At 45.0% G+C, this 12,049-nt stretch overlaps 1 protein-coding gene across 1 annotated transcript in view; it reads left to right on the forward strand.

The window, feature by feature from the left end:
- The window catches only part of tango6 (transport and golgi organization 6 homolog (Drosophila)), a 151,733-nt gene that overhangs the window by 94,044 nt on the left and 45,640 nt on the right, over positions 1–12,049 (forward strand). The window lies entirely within an intron of this gene.

Consider the following 12,049-nt stretch of genomic DNA (forward strand, 5'->3'; position numbering starts at 1 on the left):
CTGTTCCTGTGCCCCTTTTAGAATTGTACCCTCTAGTTTATATTTTCTCTCCTCATTCTTCTACCAAAATGTATCACTTCGCACTTCTCTGCGTTAAATTTCATCTGCCACGTGTCTGCCCATGCCACCAGAGTGTCTATATCCTCTTGAAGTCTATCACTATCCTCCTTACTGTTCAGTATCCTTCCAAGTTTTGTGTCATCTGCAAATTTTGAAATTGTGCCCTGTACACCCAAGTCCAAGTCATTAATATATATCAAGAAAACCAGTGGTCCCAGCACTGACCCCTGGGGAACACCACTGTACACCTCCCTCCAGTCCGAAAAACAACCGTTCACCACTACTCTCTGTTCCCTGTCACTGAGCCAATTTCATATCCATGCTGCCACTGCCGCTTTTATTCCATGGGTTTCAACTTTGCTGACAATCCTGTTGTGCGGCACTTCATTAAACACCTCTTGGAAGTCCATATACACATCATCAACCACATTGCCCTCATCAACCCTCTCTGTTACCTCATCAAAAAACCCAATCAGGTTAGTTAAACACAATTTGCCTTTAACAAATCCGTGCTGGCTTTCCTTAATTAATCCACACTTGTCCAATTGACTGTTAATTTTGTCCCAGATTATCGTTTGTAAAAGCTTCCCCACCGCCGAGGTTAAACTGACTCCTGTAATTGCTGGGTTTATCATAGGAACATAGGAATATAGGAACAGGAGTAGACCATCCAGCCCCTCGAGCCTGCTCCGCCATTTGATAAGATCATGGCTGATCTGTGATCGAACTCCATATACCTGCCTTTGGCCCATATCCCTTAATACCTTTGATTGCCAAAAAGCTATCTATCTCAGATTTAAATTTAGCAATTGAGCTAGTATCAATTGCCGTTTGCGGAAGTGAGTTCCAAACTTCTACCACCCTTTGTGTGTAGAAATATCTTATAAACGTCGATCAGATCACCCCTTAACCTTCTAAACTCGAGAGAATGCCACCCCAATTTGTGTAATCTCTCCTCATAACATAACCCTTGAAGTCTGGGAATCATTCCAGTAAACCTACGCTGCACTCCCTCCAAGGCCAATATGTCCTTCCGAAGGTGCGGTGCCCAGAACTGCTCACAGTACTCCAGGTGTGGTCTAACCAGGGTTTTGTATAGCTGCAGCATAACTTCTGCCCTCTTGTACTCTAGTCCTCTAGATATAAAGGCCAGCATTCCATTAGCCTTACTGATTTATTTTCTGCACCTGTTCATGACACTTCAGTGATCTATGTACCTGAACCACTAGGTCCCTTTGGACATCCACTGTTTTTAACTTTTTACCATTTAGAAAGTACCCTGTTTTATCCTTTTTTGATCCAAAGTGGATGACCTCACATTTGCCTACATTGAATTCCATTTGCCACAGTTTTGCCCATTCACCTGATCCATCAATATTGCTTTGTAATTTTATGTTTTCATCTCCACTGCTTACAATGCCACCAATCTTTGTGTCATCGGCAAACTTAGATATGAGACTTTCTATGCCTTCATCTAAGTCGTTAATAAATATTGTGAATAATTGAGGCCCCAAGACAGATCCCTGCGGGACTCCACTAGTCACATCCTGCCAATGTGAGTACCTTCCCATTATCCCTACTCTCTGTCGCCTTTCACTCAGCCAACTTCCTAACCAAGTCCGTACTTTTCCCTCGATTCCATGGGCTTCTGTCTTAGCTAACAGTCTCTTATGTGGGACTTTATCAAATGCCTTCTGGGAGTCCACATAAATAACATCCATTGACATTCCCCTGTCCACTACTTTAGTCACCTCTTCAAAAAATTCAATCAGGTTTGTCCGGCACAACCTACCTTTCACAAATCCATGCTGGCTCTCTCTGATTAACTGAAAATTCTCGAGGTGTTCAGTCACCCTATCCTTAATTATAGACTCCAGCATTTTCCCCACAACAGATGTTAGGCTAACTGGTCTATAATTCCCTGGTTTCCCTCTCTTTCCTTTCTTAAAAAGCGGAGTGACATGCAGTTTTCCAATCTAGAGGGACAGTTCCTGAATCTGGAGAAGTTTGAAAGATTATAGTTAGGGCATCTGCAATGTGCTCACCAACTTCCTTTAAAACCCTGGGATGGAAACCATCTGGTCCTGGGGATTTGTCACTCTTTAGTGCTATTATTTTCTTCATAACTGTTGCTTTACTTATGTTAATTTTATTGAGTCCCTGTCCCCGATTCAATATGAGCTTTCTTGGGATTTCTGGCATGCTATCCTCTTTTTCTACTGTAAATACTGACGCAAAGTAATTATTCAACATGTCCGCCATTTCCCCATTGTCAATGACAATATCCCCACTTTCAGTTTTTAAGGGGCCAACACTGCTCCTGACCACCCTCTTTTTCCTAATATAACTATAAAAGTTCTTCCTATTGGTTTTGATATCCCTTGCAAGTTTCTTTTCATACTCTCTTTTTGTAGCTCTTACTATCTGTTTTGTAACCCTTTGTTGATCTTTGTTTCTTTCCCATTCGTCAGGATCTGTGCCATTTTTGCCTTTTTGTATGCCCTTTCTTTATGTCTTATACTGTCCCTTACCTCTTTAGTTGTCCATGGCTGTTTTTTTTGGCAAGTAGAGTTCTTGCTCCTCAGGGGTATAAACCGGTTCTGTATCTCGTTAAATGTTTCTTTAAACATTTCCCACTGATCATCAGTCGTTTTACCCATTAACAGATTTGCCCAGTTTACTGTGGACAGTCTCTGTCTCATCCCATTGAAGTCGCCCTTACCCAAGTCTAGAATCTTAGCAGCTGACTCACTTTTTTCCCTTTCAAACACTACATTGAACTCGATCATGTTATGATCGCTATTGGATAGATGTTCACGCACAGTTAAGCTGTTAACTAAATCTGGTTCATTACTCATTACTAAATCTAGTATGGCTCGCCCCCTTGTTGCCTCTAGGACATACTGCTGTAGAAAACTATCCCGGACACACTCAAGAAATTCACTACCTTTCTGACAGTTGCTAGTCTGCTTTTCCCAATCTATGTGAAGGTTAAAGTCCCCCATTAAGACCACTATGCCTTTGTTACACGCTTGTCTAATCTCTGCATTTATACAATCTAGCACTTCAGAGCTGCTGCCAGGGCTCCTATACACAACTCCCACTATAGTCTTAGATCCTTTCCTATTTCTCAATTCAACCCATAAGGTCTCTGTTGGCTGCTTACCTCTCGTTATATCCTGCTTTATCATTGAAGTGATTTCATCTCTAATCATTAAGGCTACTCCTCCCCTCTTCCATTTTCTCTATCTCTCCTGTAGACCTTATAACCCGGTATATTTAGTTCCCAATCCTGACCATCCTGCAGCCATGTCTCAGTAATAGCTATCATGTCATACCCTCCAATTTGAATTTGAACCTGTCGTTCATTTAATTTATTCCTTATACTCCGTGCGTTTGTATATGGAACTCTTAGTTGGGCCACACACCCTAGCCTGACCTTCAGCTTTGATGTTGGGTTAATTGCCTTACGCCTTCTAGTTTTCACTTTATCTGTAGTGCCTAAAGTACACTTTCTTTCTGCTTCTTTACGGTTTTCTCTCTCACTTATTCTTGAACAACTGTTTGTACTATTTGTATTGTAAATTTCCTCTGGGTCCTCCCCTCTCTTGCTGCTCTCAACTTTACTCTCTTCTGACTCCCCGCTCAGGTTCCCATCCCCCTGCCACTCTAGTTTAAACCCTCCCCGACAGCAGTAGCAAACCCCCGCGAGGATATTAGTCCCGAATCTGCTGAGGTGCAGCCCGTCCGGCTTCTACAGGTCCCACCTTCCCCAGAATTGGTCCCAATTCCTCAGGAATCTGAATCCCTCTCTCCAGTCACGCATTCATCTGATCTACTCTCCTATTCCTATACTCACTAGCACGTGGCACTGGGAGTAATCCTGAGATTACTACCCTTGAGGCCCTGCTTTTTAACTTATTTCCTAACTCCTTATATTCTGCTTGCAGGACCTCATCTCCCTTTTTACCTATGTCGTTGGTACCAATATGGACCACGACCTCTGGCTGTTCACCCTCCCCCTTCAGAATGTCCTGCAGCGGCTCAGTGACATCCATGACCCTGGCACCAGGGAGGCAACATACCATCCTGGAATCATGTTTGCGGCCGCAGAAACGCCTGTCTGCTCCCCTAACTATAGAATCCCCTATCACTATCGCTCTCCTGACCTTTCTCCTACCCCCTGTACAGCTGAGCCACCCATGGTGCTTTGGACTTGGCTCTGGCTTCACTCCCCAGAGGATCCCTCTCCCCCACCAGTACCCAGTACTGAATACTGGTTGGAGAGTGAGATGCCCTCAGGGGACTCCTGCACTACCTGCCTGGTCGTCCTTGTCTGTCTAACGGTCACCCAGTCCCTCTCTGCCTGCACTCTCTTAATCTGCGGGGTGACCACCTCCTGAAACGTGCTGTCCACGAAGCTCTCAGCCTCGCGGATGCCCTGCAGTGCACCATTTTTTGAACAAGGGTGTAACATTTGCAATTCTCCAGTCCTCTGGCACCACCCCATATCTAAGGTTGTTTGGAAGATTATGGCCAGCACCTCCGCAATTTCCATCCTTACTTCCCTCAGCAACCTAGGATGCATCCCATCCGGACCGGGTGATGTATCTACTTTAATTATAGCTAACCTTTCTAGTACCTTCTCTTTCTCAATTTTTAGCCCATCCAGTATCTCAACTACATCTGCCTTTACTGAGACTCTGGCAGCATCTTCTTCCTTGGTAAAGACAGTTGCAAAGTACTGATTTAGTACCTCGGCCATGGCCTCTGCCTCCATGAGTAGATCTCCTTTTTTGCCCCACTCCTTCTCTTACTACCAGTTTACTGTTTACATGCCTGTAGAAGACTTCTGGATTCCCGTTAGTTAGTTGCCAGTCTGTTCTCATACTCTCTCTTTGCCCCTCTTATTTCCTTTTTCACTTCCTCTCTGTACTTTCTATATTCAGCCTGGTTCTCACTTGTATTATCAATTTGACATCTGTCATATGCCCCCTTTTTCTGCTTCATTTTACTCTCTATCTCTTTCGTCATCCAGGGCGCTCTGACTTTTGTTGTCCTACCCTTCCCCCTCATGGTAATAGACCTAGAAAGGGAAGAAATTGCAGAGCTATGGTGAAAGGGCAGGGGAGTGGGACTAATTGGATAGCTCTTTCAAAGAGCTGGCACAGGCACGATGGACCGAATGGCCTCCTTCTGGCCTGTATGATTCTAAGAAAAATTGCAGGTTTCTACAACAGGCAGAGCTCGCAGTCTGACTCCCCATTACACAGGGTTAGGTACTGGGTCAGTCTGTATCAGGGAGAGCTCGCAGTCTGACTCCCCATTACACAGGGTTAGGTACTGGGTCAGTCTGTATCAGGGAGAGCTCGCAGTCCAACTCCCCATTACACAGGGTTAGTCTGTAACTGGCAGCAGGAAGCACTGAATCTGCTGGCTGCCGATATATCAGTTAAAGCTGAGAGTATCTGAGCCACACAGTCCCAGGTTCCGTCACTGGCCTGCACTGAATTAGCTGCTCTGAGCCAAGGCTTCAGCCCCTCAGCTGCTGTCCCAGCTGCCATGAGCTGGGTTATAGTGAAACTCAGCCTGGTAGTATTTGGAAATTGGACGAGGGCAGCATTCGGTCTAGTTGTGGTGTCCCCATGGATCAAATAGCCTGCCGACACTTACAGTCTGGGGTCAGTGGCAGGCCAATACCTGTAACACCGTGGGATGGGGGAGAAGGCCGTTTGACTGCCTGGAAAAGTAATCTGTCTTCAAATATGCTGCTGGATTGGTGTTGCAGCTGCAGATTTAACGCAGACAGGCCTTAACAGACCTCACTGAGGCAGGCTCTCTTCAAATGAGGTGTCACTTTGCACAGTGTTCCAGCAGCACCACCCACTTTTTTGTTAAATGTTAGTCAGCTACTGATGGCTGGCACTGAAGGTGCAGTGGATCCTACTGGGAGCAACTTGTTGCTAGGAGCACAAATTAAAAATGAGAAAGGTAAGACTAAGGTTAGTTGGGAAACATTCATGCAAAGGGGAACAGAAGTTGTGGAACAATGTGAAGTGGGCGGGTCGAAGGAGGTTATGACCACTCCCCCCCCCCCCCCAACCCCGGTCACCTTGAGGTTGGCCAAATTTGCATGTTAGGACTTGGTAGAAAACCGACTGCAAATGATTTACTTACAACGTTTAAATTTCCGATGGCAATCACCTTACGGTTTCGAATCTGACTCAAACGGCAGTCCGGCATTGGAGGGTGTCGTAGAAGCTGTGCCAAGTCGGCCAAATCTGGACCGCAACCCCCCCCCCCCCCCACCTTTGACCTTTGCTCCGCCCCTGCCCAGTAAGGATATTGAGGTGGAAAGTATAAGTAGGTTAAGGAGTAATTAGATGCCTTTATAGAGAGAGAAGGGATTGAAGTGATTTGGTGAGAGGTGGGCAGGTAGCTGGGATTCATCTGTGAGGCAGGAATAATTTTGTTGGGCCTGATTTTCTTTCTTATCCTATAAAATTCCTGTGGCCTTATGACACCACCAAGGACGTAAAGAGTAGGAGAGACGACAAACTAAAGGAAGCTGTGATCAGGTAATGTCATCTTTAGGTTTTAAAGAAGGGCAGACTGGGGATGGTCATGGGTTCCACGGTTTGAGATTCTGGGAAACAGGGTTGGAGTCGGAGAGGGTGCGATGAGTCCTGATTTCAACACAGTGAGGATTCAGGGAGGGCAAACTGTCTGCATTCCTTATCTAGATTTTCTCCTATCTCCCCTCATGCCCTCTCCAAACTCAGCTTGTCCATGAGACCCACCTATTGCTCTCTCAATCCCGTTCCCACTAACCTGCTGACCATCCAACTTCCTGGTCCCCATGCTATCTGAGATTGTAAACCGTTCCCTCTCCTCGGGTACGGTCCCCTTCCCTTTCAGAACCATTGTCATTACCTGCCCCCACCTTCAACCCCTCGGTCCTTGCAAACTAGAATCATAGGTTACAGCACGGAAGGAGGCCATTTGGCCCATCGAGTCTGCACCGGCTCTATGCAAGACCAATCCAGCTAGTCCCACTCCCCCGCCCTTTCCCCGTAGCCCTGCACATTTTTTCGTTTCAAGTACTTATCCAGTTCCCTTTTGAAGGCCGTGATTGAATCTACCTCCACCACCCCCTCGGGCAGTGCTTTCCAGATCCCAACCACTATCACCCCATCTCCAATCTCCCTTTCCTCTCAAGGCCATGCCATCTTTCCATGTTTGAATCTCCAATCAGATTTCTGCCCCTGCCACAGCACTGAAATGACGCTGAACAAAGTCACAAATGGCATCCTCTGTGACTGTGGAGAACTGTCCCTCTTCATTCTTCTTGACCTCACTGCAGCCTTTGACACAATTGATCACAACAGTTGAAGTCAACTATTTGCAACCTCTTCGTCCTATTTGACCTAGCTGGAATTGCCTCCCTAAACCTTTCCGTCTCTACAGCTCTCTCCTCCTTTTAAGATGCTCCTTAAAACCTACCTCATTGACCTAACTTTTAGTTACCTCTCCTAATATTTCCTTCTTTGGCTTGGTGTCAGTTTTTGTCTGATTACGCTCCTCTGAAGTGCCTTGGGATGTTTTTCTATGTTAAAGTTACTATATGAATGCAAGTTGTTGTTGTGTTGTAGTTAAGGGTATTTACGACTTAGGAGCGAGAGGCTAGTTCAGAGCAGCACTAACCTTGGCAGCAAATGGAGAGAAATCCAAATGTTTGTGACAGAGTCAGAGACTCTCCAGATTGGGAAGCAGGTTTCAAATCATGCAGATTTCGGCTTTGGAGGGAGTTAAGAGTTGGGGGAGAAGTGTTTGGTACAAAAGCAAACAACTTGTTGGAGCCAAAAGACCATAAGAACATAAGAAATAGGAGCAGGAGTAGGCCAATCGGCCCCTCGAGCCTGCTCCGCCATTCAATAAGATCATGGCTGATCTGATCCTAACCTCAAATCTAAATTCATGTCCAATTTCCTGCCCGCTCCCCGTAACCCCTAATTCCCTTTACTTCTAGGAAACTGTCTATTTCTGTTTTAAATTTATTTAATGATGTAGCTTCCACAGCTTCCTGGGGCAGCAAATTCCACAGACCTACTACCCTCTGAGTGAAGAAGTTTCTCCTCATCTCAGTTTTGAAAGAGCAGCCCCTTATTCTAAGATTATGCCCCCTCGTTCCAGTTTCACCCATCCTTGGGAACATCCTTACTGCATCCACCCGATCAAGCCCCTTCACAATCTTATATGTTTCAATAAGATCGCCTCTCATTCTTCTGAACTTCAATGAGTAGAGTCCCAATCTACTCAACCTCTCCTCATATGTCCGCCCCCTCATCCCCGGGATTAACCGAGTGAACCTTCTTTGTACTGTCTCGAGAGCAAGTATGTCTTTTAAGTATGGAGACCAAAACTGTATGCAGTATTCCAGGTGCGGTCTCACCAATACCTTATATAACTGCAGCAATACCTCCCTGTTTTTATATTCTATCCCCCGAGCAATAAAAGCCAACATTCCGTTGGCCTTCTTGATCACCTGCTGCACCTGCATACTAACCTTTTGATTTTCTTGCACTATGACCCCCAGATCCCTTTGTACTGCAGTACTTTCCAGTTTCCAGATAATAACTTGCTCTCTGATTTTTCCTGCCAAAGTGCATAACCTCACATTTTCCAATATTGTATTGCATCTGCCAAATCTCCGCCCACTCACCCAGCCTGTCCATATCCCCTTGTAAGTTTTTTATGTCCTCCTCACTCTCTACTTTCCCTCCCATCTTTGTATCATCTGCAAACTTTCATATGTTACACTCGGTCCCCTCCTCCAAATCGTTAATATAGATTGTAAAGAGTTGGGGACCCAGCACCGACCCCTGCGGAACACCACTGGCTACTGGTTGCCAGTCCGAAAATGAACCATTTATCCCAACTCTCAGCTTCCTGTTCGATAACCAATCCTCCACCCAGAATATTACCCCCAATCCAGTGATTCTTTATCTTGAGCAATAATCTTTTATGTGGCACCTTGTCAAATGCCTTCTGGAAGTCTAAATACACTACGTCCACTGGTTCCCCTTTATCCACCCTGTACGTTATGTCCTCAAAGAACTCAAGCAAATTTGTCAGACATGACTTCCCCTTCGTAAAGCCATGCTGACTTTGTCCTATTAAATTATGTTTGTCCAAATGTTCCGCTACTGTCTCCTTAATAATAGACTCCAAAATTTTACCCACCACAGATGTTAGGCTAACTGGTCTATAATTTCCAGCCTTCTGCCTACTACCCTTTTTAAATAAGGGTGTTACATTAGCAGTTTTCCAATCTGCCGGGACCTTTGCCGAGTCCAGAGAATTTTGGAAAATTATTACCAAAGCATCCACAATCCCCACTGCCACTTCCCTCAAGACCCTAGGATGTAAGCCATCAGGTCCAGGGGATTTATCCGCCTTGAGTCCCATTAATTTACTGAGTACCAATTCCTTAGTGATTTTAATCGTATTTAGCTCCTCCCCCCCCCCCCCCCCCTAGAGCCCCCTGTTTGTCCAGTGTTGGGATATTCTTAGTGTCCTCTACCGTAAAGACTGAAACAAAATATTTGTTCAGCATTTTTGCCATCTCCATGTTTCCCACCATTAATTTCCCGGTCTCATCGTCTAAGGGACCTACATTTGCCTTAGCAGTGGGGTCTCACTCAGAAACAAGGATTGAGAATTGTTCTACTAGCGATAGAGATGAAAATAATGTAGGTTAGACAAGTGGTTAAAGGAAAGGGGGATAAAGAGACATGGGAAAGAAGCAGGATCAGAACTGCTGCTCATATGCAGGATGAATATCAACATGGACTGGTTGGGCCGAAAGGCCTATTTCCATGTTGTAATTTATATGTAATTCCTTGCAAAATGTATGCTGGAAGGACTGACTCCAAAATGGTAGCTTGGCCTTCAAGCATTGACACTCTGATCAGTAAGGAACATAGGAACCAGGAGGAGGCCATTCAGCCCCTCAAGGCTGTTCCGCCATTCAGTTAGATCATGGGTACCTCAACTCCATTTACCCTCCTTTGATCCCTATCCCTGGACAGCTTTACCTAAAAAAAAATATATATATACACTACCCTTTGTGTGAAAAAGTGGTTCCTGATTTCACTCCTGAAAGGCCTAGCTCTAATTTTAAGATTGTGCCTCCTTGTTCTGGATTCCCCACCAGAGGAAACAATTTCTTTGTATCTACCTCATCGAATCCATTTATTATTTGAAACACCTCAATTAGATTACCCCTAAATCTCCTAAACTCAAGGGAATGAAAGCCTAGTGTATGCAACCTGTCGTCATAATATAACCTTTTAACCTCTTTTAGGTTAATTCCTGGAATGCTGAAATTTCCCTGCAACTATGAGTAATTTGATTAAATATCAGCCCAGCTTCCATCAAGTCTCAACAACATCTCCTCTTCCTCTTTTTTTCCAGACCCCTACGTGTACCTCCTAGAATCATAGAAAGGTTGCAACACGGAAGGTTATGGGGTGATCTGATCGAAGTTTATAAGATATTAAGGGGAACGGATAGGGTGGATAGAGAGAAACTATTTCCGCTGGTTGGAGATTCTAGGAGTAGGGGGCACAGTCTAAAAATTAGAGCCAGACCTTTCAGGAGTGAGATTAGAAAACATTTCTACACACAAAGGGTGGTAGAAGTTTGGAACTCTCTTCCGCAAACGGCAATTGATACTAGCTCAATTGCTAAATTTAAATCTGAGATAGATAGCTTTTTGGCAACCAAAGGTATTAAGGGATATGGGCCAAAGGCAGGTATATGGAGTTGGATCACAGATCAGTCATGATCTTATCAAATGGCGGAGCAGGCACGAGGGGCTGAATGGCCTACTCCTGTTCCTATGAAGGAGGCCATTCGGCCCGTCGAGACCGTGCCAGCTCTCTGCAAGAGCAATCCAGCTACTCCCACTCCTCGGCCCTATCCCTGTAGCCATGCAAATTTTTTCCCTTCAAGTACTTATCCAGTTCCCTTTTGAAGGCCACGATTGAATCTGCCTCCACCACCCCCTCGGGCAGTGCATTCCAGACCCTAACCACTCGCTGTGTAAAAAAGTTTTTCCTCATGTCACCTTTGGTTCTTTTGCCAATCACCTTAAATCTATGTCCTCTGGTTCATGACCCTTCCACCAATGGGAATCAGTTTCTCTCCATCTGCTCTGTCTAGCCCCTTCATGATTTTGAATACCTCCTCGCAACTGTCTCTGTTCCAAGGAGAACAACCCCAGCTTCCTGTTCTTTGTAATTAATTAAATGGATCAATTAAGGAACTGCCTCCATTTCACTGCTTACAGTCACTACTTAAATCTTGAGGTCACTTCTTCTGTATAATTTTTTATTTTTTTTAATTTATTCATTCATGGGATGTGGGCGTCGCTGGCGAGGCCGGCATTTATTGCCCATAATGATGTGGAGATGCCGGTGATGGACTGGGGTGGACAAATGTAAGGAGTCGTACAACACCAGGTTATAGTCCAACAGCTTTATTTGAAATCACAAGCTTTCGGAGCTTTGCTCCTTCGTCAGGTGCTCCTCACCTGACGAAGGAGCAAAGCTCCGAAAGCTTGTGATTTCAAATAAAGCTGTTGGACTATAACCTGATATTGTACGACTCCTTAATGTTGTATAATATTAGTTTACTGAGTATTTTTATGAATCTTGTGCTGATCAAGGTAAAGAATAAATCACCTTCCAATTCAGCAACTTAGTATCCTGTCCGCTACAGCACAGGTTAGATATAGAGTAAAGCTCCCTCTACACTGTCCCATCAAACACTCCCAGGACAGGTACAGCACGGGTTAGATACAGAGTAAAGCTCCCTCTACACTGTCCCATCAAACACTCCCAGGGCAGGTACAGCACGGGTTAGATACAGAGTAAAGCTCCCTCTACACTGTCCCATCAAACACTCCCAGGGCAGGTACAGCACG

Source organism: Heptranchias perlo, chromosome 16 (genome assembly GCF_035084215.1).
Source record: "Heptranchias perlo isolate sHepPer1 chromosome 16, sHepPer1.hap1, whole genome shotgun sequence".
Taxonomy (NCBI): Eukaryota; Metazoa; Chordata; class Chondrichthyes; order Hexanchiformes; family Hexanchidae; genus Heptranchias; species Heptranchias perlo.